The following is a 22,814-nucleotide window of genomic DNA, read 5'->3' as shown; positions in this document are numbered from 1 at the left end:
ATCCTCTTTTGGTTTATACACCAATAAGGAGTCTCTCCCTTTTTCTCTTATTTTCATTTTAGAACTTTCAATCAGACTCATAGGGTATCCCCTCTCCTTGAATCTTTTTGTGTACACCTCAGCTTGTTCATCATATGTCTCGATGTTAGAACAATTCCTTCTAAGCCTTGTGTACTGTGATGCAGGGATATTCTGTTTCCAAGATTTTAAATGGCAGCTAGAGAATTCAACATAGCTGTTGCTATCTACAGCTTTGAAATGTGTGGAGGTTTCAATTTCTCCCGTAGTCCTAAAATTTTCTGTGCTTATCACAACATCTAGGTATTCAATTCTATTAGGGTTTATAGTGTGGGTGAATTTTAGATTATATTCATTATTATTTATCCACAGCATAAAACTTTCAAAATCCTCCTCACACCCCTTCCATATAATTATAATGTCATCAATGTACCTTTTTGTGACAATCAGACATTCTGAATATGGACAATTTTGCAAGACCCTTTTCCAATGTGACATGTATAAGTTCGCCAGACTTGGGGCACAAATACTACCCATTGCCGTCCCGCAAGTCTGGATATACCACTCATCTAGGAAGGTAAAATAGTTGTGTTTCAACACATATTCCAAACATTTGCAAATAAAGTCAATCTTTTCTTTTTTTAAATCACCGAATTCTTCAAGTATGATTCTAATCGTCTCTATACCTTTTTTATGCGGGATAGCTGTATACAATGATTGTACATCGATACTACACCATTTAAATTCCTCAGACCATTCTACATCTTTCAGAATTTGTAACAAGTGAGTGGTATCTTGGATATAAGTATCCATTTTTGGTACATATTTTTTAAGATATCTGTCCACAAATTCAGACATCCGGGATGTCAACGATCCTATACCACTGATTATAGGTCTACCTGGGGGACGGGATAGTCGCTTATAGATCTTGGGAATGTGATAGAAGGTGGCAAACCTCGGATGTTTATTAAGTAAGTAAGAGAATTCATCTCGGTCAATGCTCTGAGTGCTAAGACCTTCCCTCAGGAGAACTTCAAGTTCTTCTAGAAATATTTCAGTCGGATTATTCCTTAGTTTTGTATATGATTTTTCATCATGTAGTAAATTGAATGCCTCCTCTATATAGTATTCCCTATCCATCACGACTATCCCGCCCCCTTTGTCAGCGTTTTTAATCACAATTTCCTGGTTCTCTGCCAGGCCTTTAAGAGCTCTGAATTCACCAGGTGTAAGGTTATTTTCATTTTTCTTTATCGAACACTCCATTGCGTCTATATCTTTTTTTGCCAATTGTGAAAACATTTCCACATATGGACCTTTAGATTCAATGGGGAAAAAAGTAGATCTGGGTTTTAGCCCTGATGTTTCTTTATTAGGATCATTGTTTTCCCAGTTTTTTATAACAGCATCTGATTTTTTCAGGTAGTGTCGTTTTAAAGTTAATTTTCTCACATACAGGTTGAGATCGATATAAAGATTAAATTTATCTGCTTTGCAGGAGGGAGCATAAGAGAGTCCCTTTTTCAGTACACTCAATTCTATAGGTGTTAGTTCTATTTTAGAAATATTGAAAATTCCCTTTTCAGGTACTATTGGAGTGCTCTCTTTTTGGGGTCTCTTTTTGGTAGCTCTCCTTCCTCTTTTTCTATGAACCTTCTTTTTACCCCTACCGGTGTCGGGGGATTCCCTGTCCTCCAATTTCTTAGGTCTGGATTTTTTGTCTGTTGTGACTGTCCTAAAAAAACCTAATTTTCTCCTGCATTTGATCTAAGTCTTTCAAACCTATTGGTATGTCTGAAATCATGATATCTAGGCGGACCATCATAGTATCTAGGGGGACCATTTCTTCTATAGTTATTTCTTGGTACCTCCCATCTGTCTTGCCTAAATTCTCTATTGGAGAATTTTCGCCAGGGTTTTTCATAATAATTTCTCCTAGGGGGAGCTAGATTGAAATCTTCTCTCAAATTTTCTTTTTTCTCCTCATGTGTCTTAATTCTATTTTGGGCCCAGGTCCTCACTTCACCTTTATCGTAATCTTCCTTGTCTCTTTGGAATTTACGCATTTTTGAGTCCTTAATTTTATCCTCAATTCTCTGTACTTTTTGGTTAATGGTTTGTACTCGTTCTTTAAATTCACTTGTTTCCTTCATATCTATTACTTTTACTTCTAATTCCTCTAATTCTTTTTCTACATCTTTCTGTGCCCTTTTCTTTTCACAGATTAAGAGTCTCATTAATTCGAGAGAGCAGTCGTCCAGTATTCTGAACCACTCTTTCTCGAATTTTTCATTATTCTGAACATTTGTGGGATTTTTTGTTATTCTTAATCCCCTAGGGATTCTCCCACATTTCACATAATTTTCTAGACCCGTGATCTCCCACCACGTTTTAACTTCTTTTATTAATAGCCTCTCCATATGGATGTATAATGGCTCTCCTCCGACATCACTATTTATCACCATATTAACCTGATCATCGGATTTTTCATCTGCAAAAATGCGCATGCATTCTTGACTCCTTTTTGTTCTATAGTCTCCATTTCTAAACATGGTAAAAAGTGTTAGGTTCACTATAAGCTCAAAACAGTAACAATAATATTAAAAACACAGTTATAGATTTCAATGTGAAACAAAAAATCCAGCAGCAGCTTGTCAATGGACAGAGCACATACACAGGCAAGACAATTGGTTTTAGACAGCTGCGCTCAAACCGTGTTGGAGTGACAATTAGCAGTCCAGCAAAAAAGTCCTCCTCATTAAAAGTTTCAAAGTCGAGACACACCACTTCTGGGTCTCCTTGCTTAGGTCCCTTAGAACACAGACCGTCGCTCCCCAAAGTATAGAGACCCGTGTCCAGCGGGTATTACAAATCTGCAGAGAAAAGTTTAATGTAAAAGTTTATAGACAAAACAGCAGTATTAAAAACAGTCAGAGGATGGTACCCGTACCATGTAATTCCTCCGCCTGTGGAAGGCTGCAAGTGCTGAGTGGTGTGCTGTAATCCCGCAGGAGGAGGCGTGCTGTTATCCGTGGACGGGTAGATATTAAAAACCTTGTGGTATTTGAGCCCACAGCGGAGGAATTACATGGTACGGGTACCATCCTCTGACTGTTTTTAATACTGCTGTTTTGTCTATAAACTTTTACATTAAAAATACTACGCCATTGTCCTTCCTTCTCTGCAGATTTGTAATACCCGCTGGACACGGGTCTCTATACTTTGGGGAGCGACGGTCTGTGTTCTAAGGGACCTAAGCAAGGAGACCCAGAAGTGGTGTGTCTCGACTTTGAAACTTTTAATGAGGAGGACTTTTTTGCTGGACTGCTAATTGTCACTCCAACACGGTTTGAGCGCAGCTGTCTAAAACCAATTGTCTTGCCTGTGTATGTGCTCTGTCCATTGACAAGCTGCTGCTGGATTTTTTGTTTCACATTGAAATCTATAACTGTGTTTTTAATATTATTGTTACTGTTTTGAGCTTATAGTGAACCTAACACTTTTTACCATGTTTAGAAATGGAGACTATAGAACAAAAAGGAGTCAAGAATGCATGCGCATTTTTGCAGATGAAAAATCCGATGATCAGGTTAATATGGTGATAGTGATGTCGGAGGAGAGCCATTATACATCCATATGGAGAGGCTATTAATAAAAGAAGTTAAAACGTGGTGGGAGATCACGGGTCTAGAAAATTATGTGAAATGTGGGAGAATCCCTAGGGGATTAAGAATAACAAAAAATCCCACAAATGTTCAGAATAATGAAAAATTCGAGAAAGAGTGGTTCAGAATACTGGACGACTGCTCTCTCGAATTAATGAGACTCTTAATCTGTGAAAAGAAAAGGGCACAGAAAGATGTAGAAAAAGAATTAGAGGAATTAGAAGTAAAAGTAATAGATATGAAGGAAACAAGTGAATTTAAAGAACGAGTACAAACCATTAACCAAAAAGTACAGAGAATTGAGGATAAAATTAAGGACTCAAAAATGCGTAAATTCCAAAGAGACAAGGAAGATTACGATAAAGGTGAAGTGAGGACCTGGGCCCAAAATAGAATTAAGACACATGAGGAGAAAAAAGAAAATTTGAGAGAAGATTTCAATCTAGCTCCCCCTAGGAGAAATTATTATGAAAAACCCTGGCGAAAATTCTCCAATAGAGAATTTAGGCAAGACAGATGGGAGGTACCAAGAAATAACTATAGAAGAAATGGTCCCCCTAGATACTATGATGGTCCGCCTAGATATCATGATTTCAGACATACCAATAGGTTTGAAAGACTTAGATCAAATGCAGGAGAAAATGAGGTTTTTTTAGGACAGTCACAACAGACAAAAAATCCAGACCTAAGAAATTGGAGGACAGGGAATCCCCCGACACCGGTAGGGGTAAAAAGAAGGTTCATAGAAAAAGAGGAAGGAGAGCTACCAAAAAGAGACCCCAAAAAGAGAGCACTCCAATAGTACCTGAAAAGGGAATTTTCAATATTTCTAAAATAGAACTAACACCTATAGAATTGAGTGTACTGAAAAAGGGACTCTCTTATGCTCCCTCCTGCAAAGCAGATAAATTTAATCTTTATATCGATCTCAACCTGTATGTGAGAAAATTAACTTTAAAACGACACTACCTGAAAAAATCAGATGCTGTTATAAAAAACTGGGAAAACAATGATCCTAATAAAGAAACATCAGGGCTAAAACCCAGATCTACTTTTTTCCCCATTGAATCTAAAGGTCCATATGTGGAAATGTTTTCACAATTGGCAAAAAAAGATATAGACGCAATGGAGTGTTCGATAAAGAAAAATGAAAATAACCTTACACCTGGTGAATTCAGAGCTCTTAAAGGCCTGGCAGAGAACCAGGAAATTGTGATTAAAAACGCTGACAAAGGGGGCGGGATAGTCGTGATGGATAGGGAATACTATATAGAGGAGGCATTCAATTTACTACATGATGAAAAATCATATACAAAACTAAGGAATAATCCGACTGAAATATTTCTAGAAGAACTTGAAGTTCTCCTGAGGGAAGGTCTTAGCACTCAGAGCATTGACCGAGATGAATTCTCTTACTTACTTAATAAACATCCGAGGTTTGCCACCTTCTATCACATTCCCAAGATCCATAAGCGACTATCCCGTCCCCCAGGTAGACCTATAATCAGTGGTATAGGATTGTTGACATCCCGGATGTCTGAATTTGTGGACAGATATCTTAAAAAATATGTACCAAAAATGGATACTTATATCCAAGATACCACTCACTTGTTACAAATTCTGAAAGATGTAGAATGGTCTGAGGAATTTAAATGGTGTAGTATCGATGTACAATCATTGTATACAGCTATCCCGCATAAAAAAGGTATAGAGACGATTAGAATCATACTTGAAGAATTCGGTGATTTAAAAAAAGAAAAGATTGACTTTATTTGCAAATGTTTGGAATATGTGTTGAAACACAACTATTTTACCTTCCTAGATGAGTGGTATATCCAGACTTGCGGGATGGCAATGGGTAGTATTTGTGCCCCAAGTCTGGCGAACTTATACATGTCACATTGGGAAAGGGTCTTGAAAAATTGTCCATATTCAGAATGTCTGATTGTCACAAAAAGGTACATTGATGACATTATAATTATATGGAAGGGGTGTGAGGAGGATTTTGAAAGTTTTATGCTGTGGATAAATAATAATGAATATAATCTAAAATTCACCCACACTATAAACCCTAATAGAATTGAATACCTAGATGTTGTGATAAGCACAGAAAATTTTAGGACTACGGGAGAAATTGAAACCTCCACACATTTTAAAGCTGTAGATAGCAACAGCTATGTTGAATTCTCTAGCTGCCATTTAAAATCTTGGAAACAGAATATCCCTGCATCACAGTACACAAGGCTTAGAAGGAATTGTTTTAACATCGAGAGATATGATGAACAAGCTGAGGTGTACACAAAAAGATTCAAGGAGAGGGGATACCCTATGAGTCTGATTGAAAGTTCTAAAATGAAAATAAGAGAAAAAGGGAGAGACTCCTTATTGGTGTATAAACCAAAAGAGGATAAGAAAAACCCTACCAGTAATAGTAATAATAATAAAAAAATCTTCTGTCCATTTATTACAGATTTTAGCTCGTCCCAAAAGGGGGTAGAAAAGATAATAAAGGATAATTGGCACATTTTAAAATTGGACCCTGTCCTATCAGAGCACCTCCCAGACAGGCCAGATATAATCTACAAAAAGGCCAAAAATATAAAATCTTATGTGTCCAAAAGTTGTTTAGAAACTAAGAAAAATGAAAAGAAAACAATATCCATCTTAGGGGACATAAAAGGCTTTTTTCCCTGCAATGGCTGCAAAATGTGTGTGTTAACTGAAAAAGGAGCAAAAACATTTAAAAATTCTAATGGGGTGGAAGAATACAAAATTAAGAGTCTTATTAATTGTAAAACAACCTTCACAATATATATGATAAACTGTCCCTGTGGGATGTCTTATATAGGGAAGACAAAGCGACCCCTAAAAATTCGCATGCTTGAACATGTACGAAACATAAAAAATGGAGTAACCAACCACAGCATCCCAAGACATTTCAAGAGTGCACATAATGGGGACCCCTCAGGATTAAAGTTTAAAGGAATAGAACATGTCCTACAAAATAAAAGGGGTGGAGATCGAGAAAAAGATCTCATAAAAAGAGAGACCTATTGGATCCTCATGTTAAACACTATAGTGCCTCACGGCCTTAACGAGAATTATGAAATTACCCCCTTTATTGAAGATTCTTGAAAAATATACCTTACCAATAAAATAATAAAATAAAATTTCATGAAATAATTAAAAACTTGAAATAAATTCTCTTCCCATATTTCCTTCTAAATTTTGAAATAATTCTTTACATCCAAAAAGTATTTGCTGCTAAAAGATCCACTGTATACGAATTTCTGGCGTTTATGTATGTGCTGAAAAGTGTATTGTCGCATTAGCTTATATGTGATTTCTTATATTAATTTGTTATATTAACTGTTTTTTATACTTACTGTCTATATACTTGTTGTAATCTTTGTACAATTAGCTTGTACGAACAAACTGATATTAAGACTCCACAGAAATCTTGTCACAGTGACAAATTATGTCGTTCTGTGCTGAGTCTATATGTTCACTGATTCTATGCGCTGTAAAGTCGCTGTAGCTTTAAAAGACGGGTGAGCTAGAAACTCTATCACCACATAAAGTTGTTCTGATATTTATATCCTAATATTTTTCTGATTTTCAGACGAATGCCCTATAACATCCATGATAGCGAAAAGCCGGCGGGTTAAAATTACTAATTATATCTCACTAAAGTTTAAAGTGCGAGACTATACTGCCCGCTACAATGAGGCCATCATCTGATTGACCTATGACCTTTCTAAAGAAATACTTTTTGCTAGTAGATGATTGATTTAAATGGACACATATTTATGTGTCCATTTATGGATGCCTTGTTCACTATTTTGCTCTTTTTTATATATAAAAAAATCTTTTTTTACTGTAGCGCTTTTTAGAAATCTAATTGCTACTATTTGCCCATTATGAGATAACCACGTACTGACACCCGGTCTTTAAGACTAGAGGGATTGTCCGGCTATGACCGGCTGTGATTGGTTGTACGGAGAATAAAGGATGGCGATGAGCGTCACACAGGACAACCCACTGACGAAGTCTTTATGACGAAACGCGTTTGGGGCGTGCCTGTGTGACGTCATCCGTGCTCTGTGTCCCGGTGATCGGCGTTCCCTGACCCAGCGTGGAGAAGGTACCGGCGTGCTTGTTGCCTGTGGAAGGCTGCAAGTGCTGAGTGGTGTGCTGTAATCCCGCAGGAGGAGGCGTGCTGTTATCCGTGGACGGGTAGATATTAAAAACCTTGTGGTATTTGAGCCCACAGCGGAGGAATTACATGGTACGGGTACCATCCTCTGACTGTTTTTAATACTGCTGTTTTGTCTATAAACTTTTACATTAAAAATACTACGCTATGAGGCGCCCCCATTGTCCTTCCTTCTCTGCAGATTTGTAATACCCGCTGGACACGGGTCTCTATACTTTGGGGAGCGACGGTCTGTGTTCTAAGGGACCTAAGCAAGGAGACCCAGAAGTGGTGTGTCTCGACTTTGAAACTTTTAATGAGGAGGACTTTTTTGCTGGACTGCTAATTGTCACTCCAACACGGTTTGAGCGCAGCTGTCTAAAACCAATTGTCTTGCCTATATATATATATATATATATATATATATATATATATATATATATACAATCCAAAAAGAAAGCACTCGTGGAGACTTTTCAGCAATAACAAATACTGTATTGATGGTAGAAATAAACGTTTTCAGGACCGCAGTCCCTTCCTCAGATAACCTACAGCAACAAATACAGTGGACAAACACCCCTACATATACCCCGTTACTTACCCCGCCATGGTGCCAATTGCCACAGTCTCGATCACGCCGGGACCTCCAGCTGACGCACTTCCTGGCGCGTCCTCACCATGGTTACCGCAAAGCTTGCGTGTCACCCGATGTCTGATGCGCTCCACAGGCTGCGCATCCTGGTAGTCGCCATGCTATGATCCCAGATCTACGTTAGCGCTGACAGGCAGGTTCTGGAAAATACAAAACATACAATAAATACATGCATGGAAAACACACAATACAAAACTACAAAATGATAACATTGAAAGGTACATTCGATACATCCACTAATATATATAGTTATGTAAGAGAGTTCCAGTTGATCTTGTCGTTCAGGCCACCTGGCTTGGTGGTACCCAAACGCAAGATCCACTGAGACTCACTTATCAGAAGTGTTTTAATCCTGTCACCCCTCCGTGGGGGACTGAGGTACATGGTCAATAATGAAGTATCTTAAATCCTCTAATTTGTGCCCAGCAGCTTTAAAGTGTCGGGGCACTGGTTGGTCCACATCCTTTCCCCTCAGGGTAAGACCAATGGAGGACCTATGTGCAGCCATCCTCTCCTTAAACTTACGGGAGGTTTGGCCCACATACATCAAGCCACAAGGACAAGTGGCTATATATACCACATACGATGAGTTACATGACAGGACATGTCTGATGTCATATAAACTAGCACAATGGGGGTGCTTAAAGGACCTACAGGCCACCATGAAGGAACAAGTGACACAGCCACTGCATTTATAGCAGCCTGGGGCCTAAGTATAAATATTGGCCCCGACCTTAGCTTCAGTAGTTACATCGGCATGTACAAGACGATCTCTCAAATTCCTACCACGTCTGTATGATAGTAGTGGTCTAGTTTGGGAAAACATGGTCAGATCCCTGTCTGTGCCTACAATAGGCCACAAAGCTTTGATGGCTCTACCAGTAATGGGACTAGAAACCGAATAGTCGCTGACAAACGGTATGCTATTACTAGTGGTTTTGGAGGTGGGCTTAGTTAACTGTTCCCTAGGCATGTTGATAACTTTAACTTTTTGTGGCTGTAGCAACACCGGGTCATATCCTCTCTCAGAGAATTTTTGAACCATTTTGTCCAATTCCTCAGGGATTTTTTCCAAAGCGCTGGTGATGCGGGCAGCCCTCACCATCTGTGATAGTGGTAATCCATTCTTAAGGGCCGGGGGTGGTGACTCGAGGCCCGAAGCAGTGTGTTACGATCAGTACTCTTAGAGTACACCCCTGTACTGAACCTGCCCTCACTTAAAGACACCGCTACGTTGAGGAAATTAGCATGGGTCTCGTCACACGTATAGGTGAACTTAATGGGGGAGTCAAACCCATTCAGTTTCTCCATCAGTTTTTCAAAGGATTCCCTACCACCTGTCCACAATAGAAAAATATCGTCGATGTATCTAGTATACATCGAGATACATCAAGCTACATCAGGATCTGAAAAAAACATATAATTTTCCACAAAAAACATAAAGACATTAGCATACGTGGGTGCTACCGATGATCCCATGGCACACCCACGCAGCTGCAAAAAGAAAGAACCGTCAAATAAAAAATAATTACGACATAACGTCAACTACAACAATGTCAAAAAAAGTTGATGGTCAAAAACCTGCGGGTCAATGTGTTCCTCCAAAAATAGCCTCATGGCCCTTAGGCCTCCCTCATGGGGAATTGAAGTGTAAAGACTTTTAATGTCCAAGCAGCACATCAAAGTGCCTTCAGGAATGTCCTTACAGTCCTGTAATTTTTGCAGAAAGGAAGAAGTATCCTTCAAGAAGGAATTATGGCAGGACAAATACGGCTGAGCAAGACTGTCCAGTAAACGTGAAACTGGTTGCAAAAGTGACCCCCGGGCAGAGATGATAGGTCTCCCCGGGGGTTTAGTGGCATGCTTATGAAGTTTCGGCAACGTGTAGATCAAAGGGACCACCGGATGCTGGACTTGAAGTAGCTCCCAGCATACCTCAGTCCCCACGGAGGGGTGACAGGATTAAAACACTTCTGATACGTGAGTCTCAGTGGATCTTGCGTTTGGGTACCACCAAGCCAGGTGGCCTGAACGACAAGATCAACTGGAACTCTCTTACATAACTATATATATTAGTGGATGTATCAAATGTACCTTTCAATGTTATCATTTTGTAGTTTTGTATTGTGTGTTTTCCATGCATGTATTTATTGTATGTTTTGTATTTTCCAGAACCTGCCTGTCAGCGCTAACGTAGATCTGGGATCATAGCATGGCGACTTTCAGGAGGTACACCCTTGAAAATTAGGGTAATGTCGGATGTCAGGGTAATATAAGATGTAGTCTGAACATGGCACATACTATAGTTTAAGTATTCATAATAAAAGGCGTCATTTCCACATTTTAATTTAACCCGTTTGGTATCAGGGTATCTAGGGTTAAGATCCAGTGTGTTTCTCTTCGTATTAATTATTTTTCCCTATCTCCTCCTCTTATATCAGGGAGTACCATTTCAATTCCTTTGAACCTCAGACCACTAGCATCCCCATTATGATGTTGTAGAAAGTGTCTCGGGATGCTGTGATTGGCCACCTTATTTTTAATATTTCTTGTGTGCTCCAAGATTCTTATTTTTAAGGCTCGTTTGGTTTTGAGGACAGGGGTGGGAAGGAGGGGAGTGGAGATGTAGGAGGGGAGGAGGGAGAGGGTGAGGTCATGGCAGCAGTGATGGCAGTCCCGAGAGGAGATTTTGGTTGAAAAGTAGGTAGCAAAATCAGCAGCTACGGTGGAGGACAGAAGAGCTGGAGGAGGGGGGAGCAAGGAGTTGACGGTGGCAAAGAGCCTGCGGGGGTTGGTTGATTGGGAAAGGATGAGGCACTTAAAGTAGGATTCCTTGGCCAAAGCAAGGGCAGAGCTGAAGGAGGAAAGAATGAATTTGAAATGGAGATAATCCACGAGGGAGCGTGATTTCTTCCAGAAGCGCTCAGCAGTGTGAGAGCACTTTTTAAGGAATCGGGTGATAGGCGAGTGCCACGGTTGGGGGTTGGAGCATCGAAGAGAGATAGAGGAGGGAGGGCAGGCAGAGTCCAATGCCGAAGATAGGGTGTCGTTATAGAGGGAGGCGGCGAGGTTCGGGCATGACATGGCAGTGATTGGGGCGAGAAGAGGACACAGCGTGTCTGAGAAGGCAGCAATATCAAGTGTGTTGACGTTATGCCATGAGACAATGCTCTTGAAAGGGGGGGTGGGAGAGGGGGAAGCAGTGAGGGAGAAGGAGATGAGGTGATGGTCTGAAAGAGGAAAAGCCGAGATATTGTAGTCAGTAAGGGAACAAGAGCGTGAGAAGACGAGATCGAGGGAGTGTCCTTGGATGTGGGTGGGAGAGGTAGTCCACTGAGATAGGCCAAGAGAGGAGCAGAGAGAGAGGAGTTTGGAGGTGCCAGGATCAGCGGGGTTATCCAAGGGAATATTAAAGTCACCCAGAAGGTAGGTCAGAGTAGAGGAAGTGTGGAAGCCAGGCAGTAAAGTCAGAGGCTTAGAATTGGTGGTAGCCAATAAAAGGGGTGGCGATAGAGATCGAGCCCTCCTGAGACGTGAAAACTATTGGATCTTGTCTCTAAATACACTTACTCCTGTAGGCTTAAACGAGGGATATGAAATTACCCCGTTTATAAATTGTTAAATGTTAATTATTTCACCAATGCAATATATATTAATGCAATATATACTATACTGAATTCCGAGCCATATCTGACTGAGAGACCTGTCTGTCTTAACATTATTATTACCTTTGTTTATATTAATTGCATGTAAAGTCTCTCTGTATTAATAATGTAATAACCTTCATCTGTAAAAGACGAATATGTATATATTTTTTGGTGCATACCAAGATTTGAGTCTAGCCCTTTAAGGGCAAATGCATTACCCTGTTCTCAAATGTCGTTTTTTCTCAATGTCGATTTTTCTCTTAAGGTTGATACAATGTTGTCATTTTTTATATTTTATATATTTTTTATATTTGTAAGACATAGTATCAATTGTAAAAATGTCTTTTTAATTGAAAATACAATGTTCCTGGATTGTAGTGTTACTTGCAAAAAGAAAAACCCTATACTGTATAGCGTGAATTACCTAAACTGGGTTATGAGCGCCAGGCTGTGGCCAAACCCCCTTCTACATCATGATTGGTCACTTATCCTGTTATAGTCCATGAGCGATCATTCACCGGCAACGCCCTCTGACGAAGTTTGATACGAAACGCGTTAGGGCGGAGTCAGGTGACGATCGCTCTCCTTCCACCGGGCATCCCCCTACTGCCGCTGTTCCTGTGATGGGTCCCCGAGACACCGAGTTCACGTGGAGTGACCGGGGGTGCTTGCTGAGGTTTCCCCCAGAGCTCCGGAGGTGGTAGGAGTGATTGCCGGGATTGTATATATGATATCTTGTGGTAACCAGCCCACAGCAGTGTGTGTTTTGGTACGAGCAAAATATCAGCTGTAACCTAGGAGCTTTTTATTGCCCATTAAAATATTGTGGTTTTACACTATGGAGCGCTCCTCCATTGCTTTATTTTGACAGATCTACCCTCGTTCCACAAATCCTGGTAACTTTTCTGGAGTGAGCTGCAGTCAGAAAAAACGACATGGTGTTTGTCCTAGAGTCTGGTACTCTAGGAGTGCTTTTCAGCTGGTTGGACTCAATTTAGCACTAATTTACCAGTACCTTTTGCATATATATATATATATATATATATATATATATCCCCAATATTCCAACTCGCGCTTTAGCCTATTTCACAAATAATGTATACAATGTGTCACAATTATATGCTTGGCAGCCTCACCACTAAGTTCCCTGAGGGATAGGGAACGAACAATGACCAATATTTTTATCCAATAGTGGTATGGCGCCTCTAACAAAGTTCAATAGCAGTCTTGCAATATCCACATCCAGTGAAGTAAAACAGGAGGTGTTTTTCCAATATTTTGTTTATTTTTCTTCACAGGATAGTCAGGTAAAAACCGCTTGCAGAAAATCCCAACGCGTTTCGTCTCACAGAGACTTCATCAGGGGAATAACAGTCTTGTAATTATTTTCTTCTTTATATAGATGTTCTCCAGAATAATTTAATGTAAGGACATAATGTTCCTTGAATCTATAATAGGAATATGCGTCAATATCTGTTGATAGGTTTTGGAGTAAGTCAATAATTTTAGCCTATAATGAGACATGTATAATGAGACAGGCCATACCACTATTGGGTAAAAAAAAAAATATATATATATATATATATATATATATATATATCCATGCAGGTAGGACAGCACACTCCTTACATACAGCCAGCTGCCAGGGTGCCACAAAACCAGAAAGTCCCAAATTATTCAGGCGCTTCCACAGAATATCCACAAAGAAAAATGGGTGCACTCACCGGTCTCTTTCCAAATGCAGGTGTTTATTTACATACCACAGCAGATGATTTCAGGTGACAGTGGGCATGGTCAACGTTTCGGTCTAAACATAGACCTTTGTCAAGACCCCCTTACTCCTGCCTCCACCAGTGCACAACCAACAATACCATAGTGGACCTTTTATGCTAACACACAGGTACTAAGGCAACTCCCCTTTTCCTCCTTCCGGAAGTGCCAACTATTCCAACAGCCTAATACAATTAGATGTTTGCAGTGTCAAACCACCTATATATTTACCCATAATATTAAAACATTTAATGCTCACCCATACACATCAAGGGAACATGAAGCGGGCTAGTGTCTACCTTTACATCGCTGTATTCAGCGCTGGCCGCGGCGTGCGTTCCAACGCCCGGCATGCGTTCCACCCGCCGGAAGCTGTCATTCCCACGTCATATCCGCCTATTCTGTTAGGGCGGTATTCAGCGCTAGCCGTGGCGTGCGTTCCAACGCCCGGCATGCGCTCCAACAACCGGAAGGCATCACTGCCACATCGCTTCCGCCTCTTGGTTATGGGGCATTACTCATGTCAATCAAAATTTCGGTGGAACGCAGATCTAACTGCATTCCATATATACTGATAAATAGTACCCTGTGCCAGCATCAAAAGTCCACATAAATAACCCATATGATTTAAAACAGTTCCATTTTTATATATTTTTATGTTTTACTAAAAAACAAATTTTGCTAAAAAATGTTATCTTATTTTTAAAAAGATTTATCACCAGGCGCACAAATACACTATTTGTGAACTACAGACTGTTATGATGACGAAAATTGAAAAAATGAAAAAATGAAAAAAAGTTGGGGCACTTTTATAGGAATACACTTAATGAGTTGTACTCGTTAAGCCCTCTAGGGGAGATGGTGTCCAATCTTTGTATCCATCTGGCCTCTTTGCGCAATAATAGAAGACCACGGTCCCCTCCTCTCTCCAACGGTGGGACACAGTCAATAATCATATATGACATTGAAGCTATTTGATGGTTCAATTTGAGGAAATGCGCTGCCACTGGTTTGTCAGTTGTCTTTGTGGCATAGGCTAACTGTATTGAGGAGCGATGCTGGTTCATCCTCTCACGGAAAGTCCTAATAGTCTTGCCCACGTAAATGATCCCACATGGGCATTTTAAAATGTATACAACATGATCAGTTGTGCAGACCAAATGATGCTGAATTTTGATCTTTTGCCCAGAATGTGGGTGACAAAACGTTGTTCCAGTTATGAGGGCTCTGCAGGTGGTGCATTTTAGACATTTAAAGCATTCCATTTTTCTTTGTAACCATCCTCCTCCACCAGTGGAGGGTCGCATGTCTGGGCGAAACAATACGTCTTTCAAGTTTCTGCCTCGCTTAGCTCCAATCATAGGGGGGGGGCATTTGCAATGCTGGAGAATGCAGGGTCTGTCTTCAATAGTGGCCAATTTTTGTTAATGGCTTTGTTAACCTGTTTAAACCCACTGTCACACTTTACGACCACTGTCATCCTTTTGCTGTCGATCTTTTTCTTACTCTCAGTGCCAGAATTGGCATGGAGTCTTCTTGCTTTCAACATGCAATTCTGTATGTCACCGATGGAATATCCCCGTGCTCTGAATCTATCGGCACATTCCTCCAACTGTACCTCAGCCTGATTATTGACTGTGTCCCACCGTTGGAGAGAGGAGGGGACCGTGGTCTTCTATTATTGCGCAAAGAGGCCAGATGGATACAAAGATTGGACACCATCTCCCCTAGAGGGCTTAACGAGTACAACTCATTGAGTGTATTCCTATAAAAGTGCCCCAACTTTTTTCACTTTCTTCATTTTTTCATTTTTTCAATTTTCGTCATCATAACAGTCTGTAGTTCACAAATAGTGTATTTGTGCGCCTGGTGATAAATCTTTTTAAAAAGAAGATAACATTTTTTAGCAAAATTTGTTTTTTAGTAAAACATAAAAATATATAAAAATTGAACTGTTTTAAATCATATGGGTTATTTATGTGGACTTTTGATGCTGGCACAGGGTACTATTTTTCAGTATATATGGAATGCAGTTAGATCTGCGTTCCACCGAATCAAAATTTCGGTGGAACGCAGATATAACTGCGTTCCACCGAAATTTTGATTGACATGAGTAATGCCCCATAACCAAGAGGCGGAAGCGATGTGGCAGTGATGCCTTCCGGTTGTTGGAGCGCATGCCGGGCGTTGGAACGCACGCCACGGCTAGCGCTGAATACCGCCCTAACAGAATAGGCGGATATGACGTGGGAATGACAGCTTCCGGCGGGTGGAACGCATGCCGGGCGTTGGAACGCACGCCGCGGCCAGCGCTGAATACAGCGATGTAAAGGTAGACACTAGCCCGCTTCATGTTCCCTTGATGTGTATGGGTGAGCAGCATTAAATGTTTTAATATTATGGGTAAATATATAGGTGGTTTGACACTGCAAACATCTAATTGTATTAGGCTGTTGGAATAGTTGGCACTTCCAGAAGGAGGAAAAGGGGAGTTGCCTTAGTACCTGTGTGTTAGCATAAAAGGTCCACTATGGTATTGTTGGTTGTGCACTGGTGGAGGCAGGAGTAAGGGGGTCTTGACAAAGGTCTATGTTTAGACCGAAACGTTGGCCATGCCCACTGTCACCTGAAATCATCTGCTGTGGTATGTAAATAAACACCTGCATTTGGAAAGAGACCGGTGAGTGCACCCATTTTTCTTTGTGGATATATATATATATATATATATATATATATATATATATAGCATTTGAGAAAAAATGAGGACACTCACCGGGCTTCATACATGGATAAGTATTTTCTTTTAATCCATCTTCAGTAGTTCAAAACATAAAGTGCAATGTGCATGACAGTGGGCCATGGGCCAACGTTTCGGTCTGCCCCCAGACCTTTGTCAAGGCCCCCACTATCTCCTCCTAAAGTGCATAAACCCCAATGTGCCAGCAAAGCATAAGTACCATTCAGGAGCTCAAAGCCACACCCCCTTGGAGTTGACTATAATATTCGGACTGGGAGTATGAACAACATCAATTATCCTATATGTATAAATGCAAAACATTGCCTACCATATCCGCAATTTGCGGGCTGCCCAGTATCCTCTCGTCTGCCACGCCGCGGCCGCCATTCTCAGCACTGACAGCCCGGCGTGCGGGTCATCTCCCGGAAGTGCGTCATCACCTTGACGCATCACTTCCGGCTTGGTGGAGCGCAAAGCCAGGAAGCTTGCGTTCCACTGTGCTTCTTATGTCCTGCAATAAGCAGGTTACTCAGACACTGCTTTACGGCGGGATGCGGCCCTATCAAAAAAGTATAACTCATCATCACAGTAATTGTTCTATATTATTTACATGCGGTCCCTATATAAGGAAATCCTCCACGTTTGGGTCATGTGACTCAGAGCTCCCCAATGTACCATTGCCCACCTAGCACAGCACCACCTAGTGTACAAGTATCAAAAAAAAGGCAAAAAAGACAAAAAAAATCACACACAATATCGAGACACATATATACTAACAAAAAATATACTACACATACATTTATTATATTATATCAAGAAGAAACTATTATTTAATGGTTGCTCAGACCATCCTGCATTTCAAATCTAGACTAAAGAAAAACAGAGGAGTTATTTTCGTTAAGGCCCCTTGGGAATACTGTGTCCAATTCATAGATCCACTTAACTTCCTTTTTTAACCCCTTCCCGACGCAGCATGTTTTTGCCTTCCTGACAGAGGCCTTTTTTTCAAATCTGACATGTATCACTTAAGTGGGGATAACTTTTTTTTGCTTTTACTTATCCCAGTGATTTTGAGATTGTTTTCCCGTGACACATTGTACTTTAAATTAGTGGTAAATTTGGGTCGATACAATTTTTTTTTTTTGTGAAAAATACCAAAATGTCGTAAAAAAATGGAACATTTTGCTATTTGCAAAATGTTACATTTTCTGCTTGTGAGACAAATAATCATACCACTCAAAATAGTTAATAACTAACAAAGACCATATCTATACTTTATTAAAAAATCATTATTTTAACCTCATTTATTTTTTTTGGACACTAGGGGGCAGCAGCGTCTAATTTTTACCAATCGCACATTTCAACGCTGATTTTGGCTGTTCATGTTTGAACAGCCAATCACAGCGATCGCCCATAACGGGGGGCATAGCTGCCCCCCCCTGGGCAATGAGGGAGGATGTCTGCTGTCAGGGACAGCAGACATCATCCCTCTGTCACCGCGTCTCTGGACGCGGTGACCGTTTAAAGTCATGACGTATATATACGTCATGTGTCGGGAAGTACATCCCGGCCATGACGTATATATACGTCAAATGTCGGGAAGGGGTTAAAAGGATTAAACCTCTGTTTCCTCCTCTCAGCAACGGCGGCACCCAATCAATTATCATACAACTCAGTGCAGAAATCTGTTTAAAAAATGCACCGCCACTGGTTTATCTGTGGTATTGTGGGCATAGGCAAGCCGGATAGATGACCGATGTTGATTCATGCGTTCGCGGAAAGTTTGCACCGTCTTCCCCACATAAAACAGCCCACATGGGCACCGTAGAAATTACACCACGTGATCTAGTGTACAAGTCAGATGATGGCGGATCATAATTTTACGGCCTGTGTGGGGGTGGTGAAAAGACGGGCCACTGATCATCCCTATACACGTCGTGCAGCTCGCACACTTGTAGCAGCCAGACTTGATCACCAGCCATCTCTTATCCATAGTCGGACTTGGGGTGACATCAGGTCTCAACAGGATATCCTTTAAGTTCTGTCCACGTCGTGCTGCAATCAGTGGTGGTTGTCTGGTTATGGTGTTAAACACAGGATCTGTGTACAAAATTCGCCAGTTGTCTTTAATGGATCTTTCCATCTGCTTAAATTTGGTGTCACATTTCATCACCACTGTCATGCGTTGTGAACTGCTCTTTTTATTTGGCGTGGGTGAGGTAAAGATCTGTCTCGCTCTTTTTAGACTTAGTTTAATGTCTCTCTCCCGGTAGCCTCGTGCCCGAAACCTCTCACAGCATTCGCATATTTGTTGTTCTGCTATTTCTGGTACTGAATTGTTCCTGAAAACTCTCAATAGCTGAGATATAGGCAATTTCGATTTCAACTTGTCCGGATGGTGGCTGGATGCCCATAAGAGTGTATTTCTGTCCGTTGGTTTACGAAACAGTGTGTGCTCCAAACGGGTGCCATTCCTCAGTATTGTCACATCCAGGAAATTCATTTGGTCACGATCGGTCACTGCCGTAAACCGGATAGGGCAGTCCAATGTATTTAACTCTTGGACCATCAGGAAGAAGGAGTCTGTAGTACCCCTCCACACTGAAAACAAGTCATCAATGAATCGTTTATAATGCAGGATGTTCGCACTGTACCTGCCGAGGATGTGCACTGTTTCATAGGCCACCATGTATAGATTGGCAAACCCTGGCGCTAAATTAGAACCCATGGCGGTACCCGGGATTTGCCCATAGTACCCGCCATGGTATAGAAAGTGGTTTTTCGTCAGAACCAATTCAATCAGCTGACAGATGAATTCAATCGGGGGTCCCTCGTAAGGTCCCTTACAGAGGGCCTCACGGACCGCCTGGATCCCCCCTTCGTGCGGGATTACTGTGTAAAGTGAAGACACATCAAGAGACGCCAGAATGCAGTCTTCAGGTAAATCACATAAGTCGCTGAGGCCCTCCAGGAAGTTACCAGTATCCTTGATATAACTAACACCAGCCTTCACGCATGGCTGCAAGTCATATGACTTAAAAACAATAGGTCCTTGGTAATTAGGAATGCAGATAAGGGGGGCGCAGTGGTCCTTCAAAACTTCACTGACTATGACCGTGAGGTCAGAAGGCAGTTAGGTGATGCAGGTACCTACCGTCTGATCCCCTCTAACCCCATGACTTCGAGTAAAAAAACAAATTGATGTTACTTTAAATCATGCTTTAAGCATGGGTTGGATTGACAACACTGTGTTTAAACTGCTGCAAGTGGAACATCCAAGATGCCCTATATTTTATACTCTGCCCAAGATCCATAAGTCGCTTGAGGCTCCTCCAGGAAGACCAATAATATCTGCATGTGGCTCACTACTACAGCCTTTAGCTGAGTTTGTGGACCACTACTTGCAGCCATGCGTGAAGGCTGGTGTTAGTTATATCAAGGATACTGGTAACTTCCATGAGGGCCTCAGCGACTTATGTGATTTACCTGAAAACTGCATTCTGGCGTCTCTTGATATGTCTTCCCTTTACACAGTAATCCCGCACGAAGGGGGGATCCAGGCCGTCCGTGAGGCCCTCTATAAGGGACCTTACGAGGGACCCCCGATTGAATTAATCTGTCAGCTGATTGAATTGGTTCTGACGAAGAACCACTTTCTATACCATGGCGGGTACTATATGCAAATCTCGGGTACCGCCATGGGTTCTAATTTAGCGCGAGGGTTCGCCAATCTATACATGGTGGCCTATGAAACAGTGCACATCCTCGGCAGGTACAGTGCGAACATCCTGCATTATAAACGATTCATTGATGACTTGTTTTTAGTGTGGAGGGGTACTACAAACTCCTTCTTCCTGATGGTCCAAGAGTTAAATACATTGGACTGCCCTATCCGGTTTACGGCAGTGGCAGGTCGTGACCAAATGACTTTCCTGGATGTGACAATACTGAGGAATGGCACCCATTTGGAGCACACACTGTTTCGTACACCAACGGACAAAAATACACTCTTATGGGCATCCAGCCACCATCCGGACAAGTTGAAATCGAAATTGCCTATATCTCAGCTATTGAGAGTTTTCAGGAACAATTCAGTACCAGAAATAGCAGAACAACAAATACGCGAATGCTGTGAGAGGTTTCGGACACAAGGCTACCGGGAGAGAGACATTAAACTAAGTCTAAAAAGAGCGAGACAGATCTTTACCTCACTCACGCCAAATAAAAAGAGCAGTTCACAACGCATGACAGTGGTGATGAAATGTGACACCAAATTTAAGCAGATGGAAAGATACATTAAAGACAACTGGCGAATTTTGGGCACAGATCCTGTGTTTAACACCATAACCAGACAACCACCACTGATTGCAGCACGACGTGGACAGAACTTAAAGGATATCCTGTTGAGACCTGATGTCACCCCAAGTCCGACTATGGATAAGAGATGGCTGGTGACCAAGTCTGGCTGCTACAAGTGTGCGAGCTGCACGACGTGTCGAGGGATGATCAGTGGCCCGTCTTTTCACCACCCCCCCACAGGCCGTAAAATTATGATCCGCCATCGGTCATCTATCCGGCTTGCCTATGCCCACAATACCACAGATTAACCAGTGGTGGCGCATTTTTTGAAATGCAAACATCAGATTTCTGCACTGAGTTGTATGATAATTGATTGGGTGCCGCAGTTGCTGAGAGGAGGAAACAGAGGTTTAATCCTTTTAAAAAAGGAAGTTAAGTGGATCTATGAATTGGACACGGTGTCCCCAAGGGGCCTTAACGAAAATAACTCGTTCTCTGTTTTTCTTTAGTCTAGATTTGAAATGCAGGATGGTCTGAGCAACCATTAAATAACAGTTTATTCTTGATATAGTATAATAAATGTATGTGTAGTATATTTTTTGTTAGTATATATGTGTCTCGATATTGTATGTGATTTTTTTTGTCTTTTTTGCCTTTTTTTTGATACTTGTACAATAGGTGGCGCTGTGCTAGGTGGGCAATGGTACATTGGGGAGCTCTGAGTCACATGACCCAAACGTGGAGGATTTCCGTATATAGGGACCGCATGTAAATAATATAGAACAATTACTGGGATGATGAGTTATACTTTTTTGATATTTATATATAGCGATAAAAGGGCCGCATCCCACTGTAAAGCAGTGTCTGAGTAACATGCTTATAGCAGGACATAAGAAGCGCAGTGGAACGCAAGCTTCCTGGCTTTGCGCTCCAAGCCGGAAGTGATGCGTCAAGGTGATGACGCACTTCCATGAGATGACCCGCACGCCGGGCTGTCAGTGCTGAGAATGGCGGCCGCGGCGTGGCAGACGAGAGGATACTGGGAAGCCCGCAAATTGCGGATATGGTAGGCAATGTTTTGCATTTATACATATAGGATAATTGATGTTGTTCAGACTCCCATCCCGAATATTATAGTCAACTCAAAGGGGGTGTGGCTTTGGGCTCCTGAATGGTACTTATGCTTTGCTGGCACATTGGGGTTTATGCACTTTAGGAGGAGATAGTGGGGGCCTTGACAAAGGTCTGGGGGCAGACCGAAACGTTGGCCCATGGCCCACTGTCATGCACATTGCACTTTATGTTTTTAACTGCTGAAGATGGATTAAAAGAAAATACTTATCCATGTATGAAGCCCGGTGAGTGTCCTCATTTTTTCTCAAATGCTATACTGGTATCTGGATTTATCTGGAAGCACCTGAGCTGGCACCCCGGCAGTTGATACCTATCTGGAGGAGAGTGTGATCCATATTTGGGAATATATATATATATATATATATATATATATATAAAATTTTAAAGTGGGGGTATGGAAAAATAAAGGACTTTTATGTGCGCGGGCCGAAGGTGCGCGCGCTCTGGGAAAGGGGGTGTGGCCACTGAAAGGGGGTGTGGCCACCGACAAAGGGGCGTGTCTTTAAGTGTAGCGTACCGCACCACATATCCCTTATACACCACACTAGTAGGACCCCTTATACTATCTAATACTAGTGCCCTTAACACATTGTGCCACACGGTATGAGCCAAAACTCAAGGACAGCAAGGACAGAGAGTGACAGCGGGGACACAGAGAGAGCCACATATGTATATTGAGCATCACTGTGTGTGGCAA

This window comes from Crinia signifera, chromosome 6 (genome assembly GCF_055691185.1).
Source record: "Crinia signifera chromosome 6, ASM5569118v1, whole genome shotgun sequence".
NCBI classification, from domain to species: domain Eukaryota; kingdom Metazoa; phylum Chordata; class Amphibia; order Anura; family Myobatrachidae; genus Crinia; species Crinia signifera.
The sequence above is the reverse complement of the archived record's forward strand: the minus strand, read 5'-3'. Positions refer to the sequence as shown.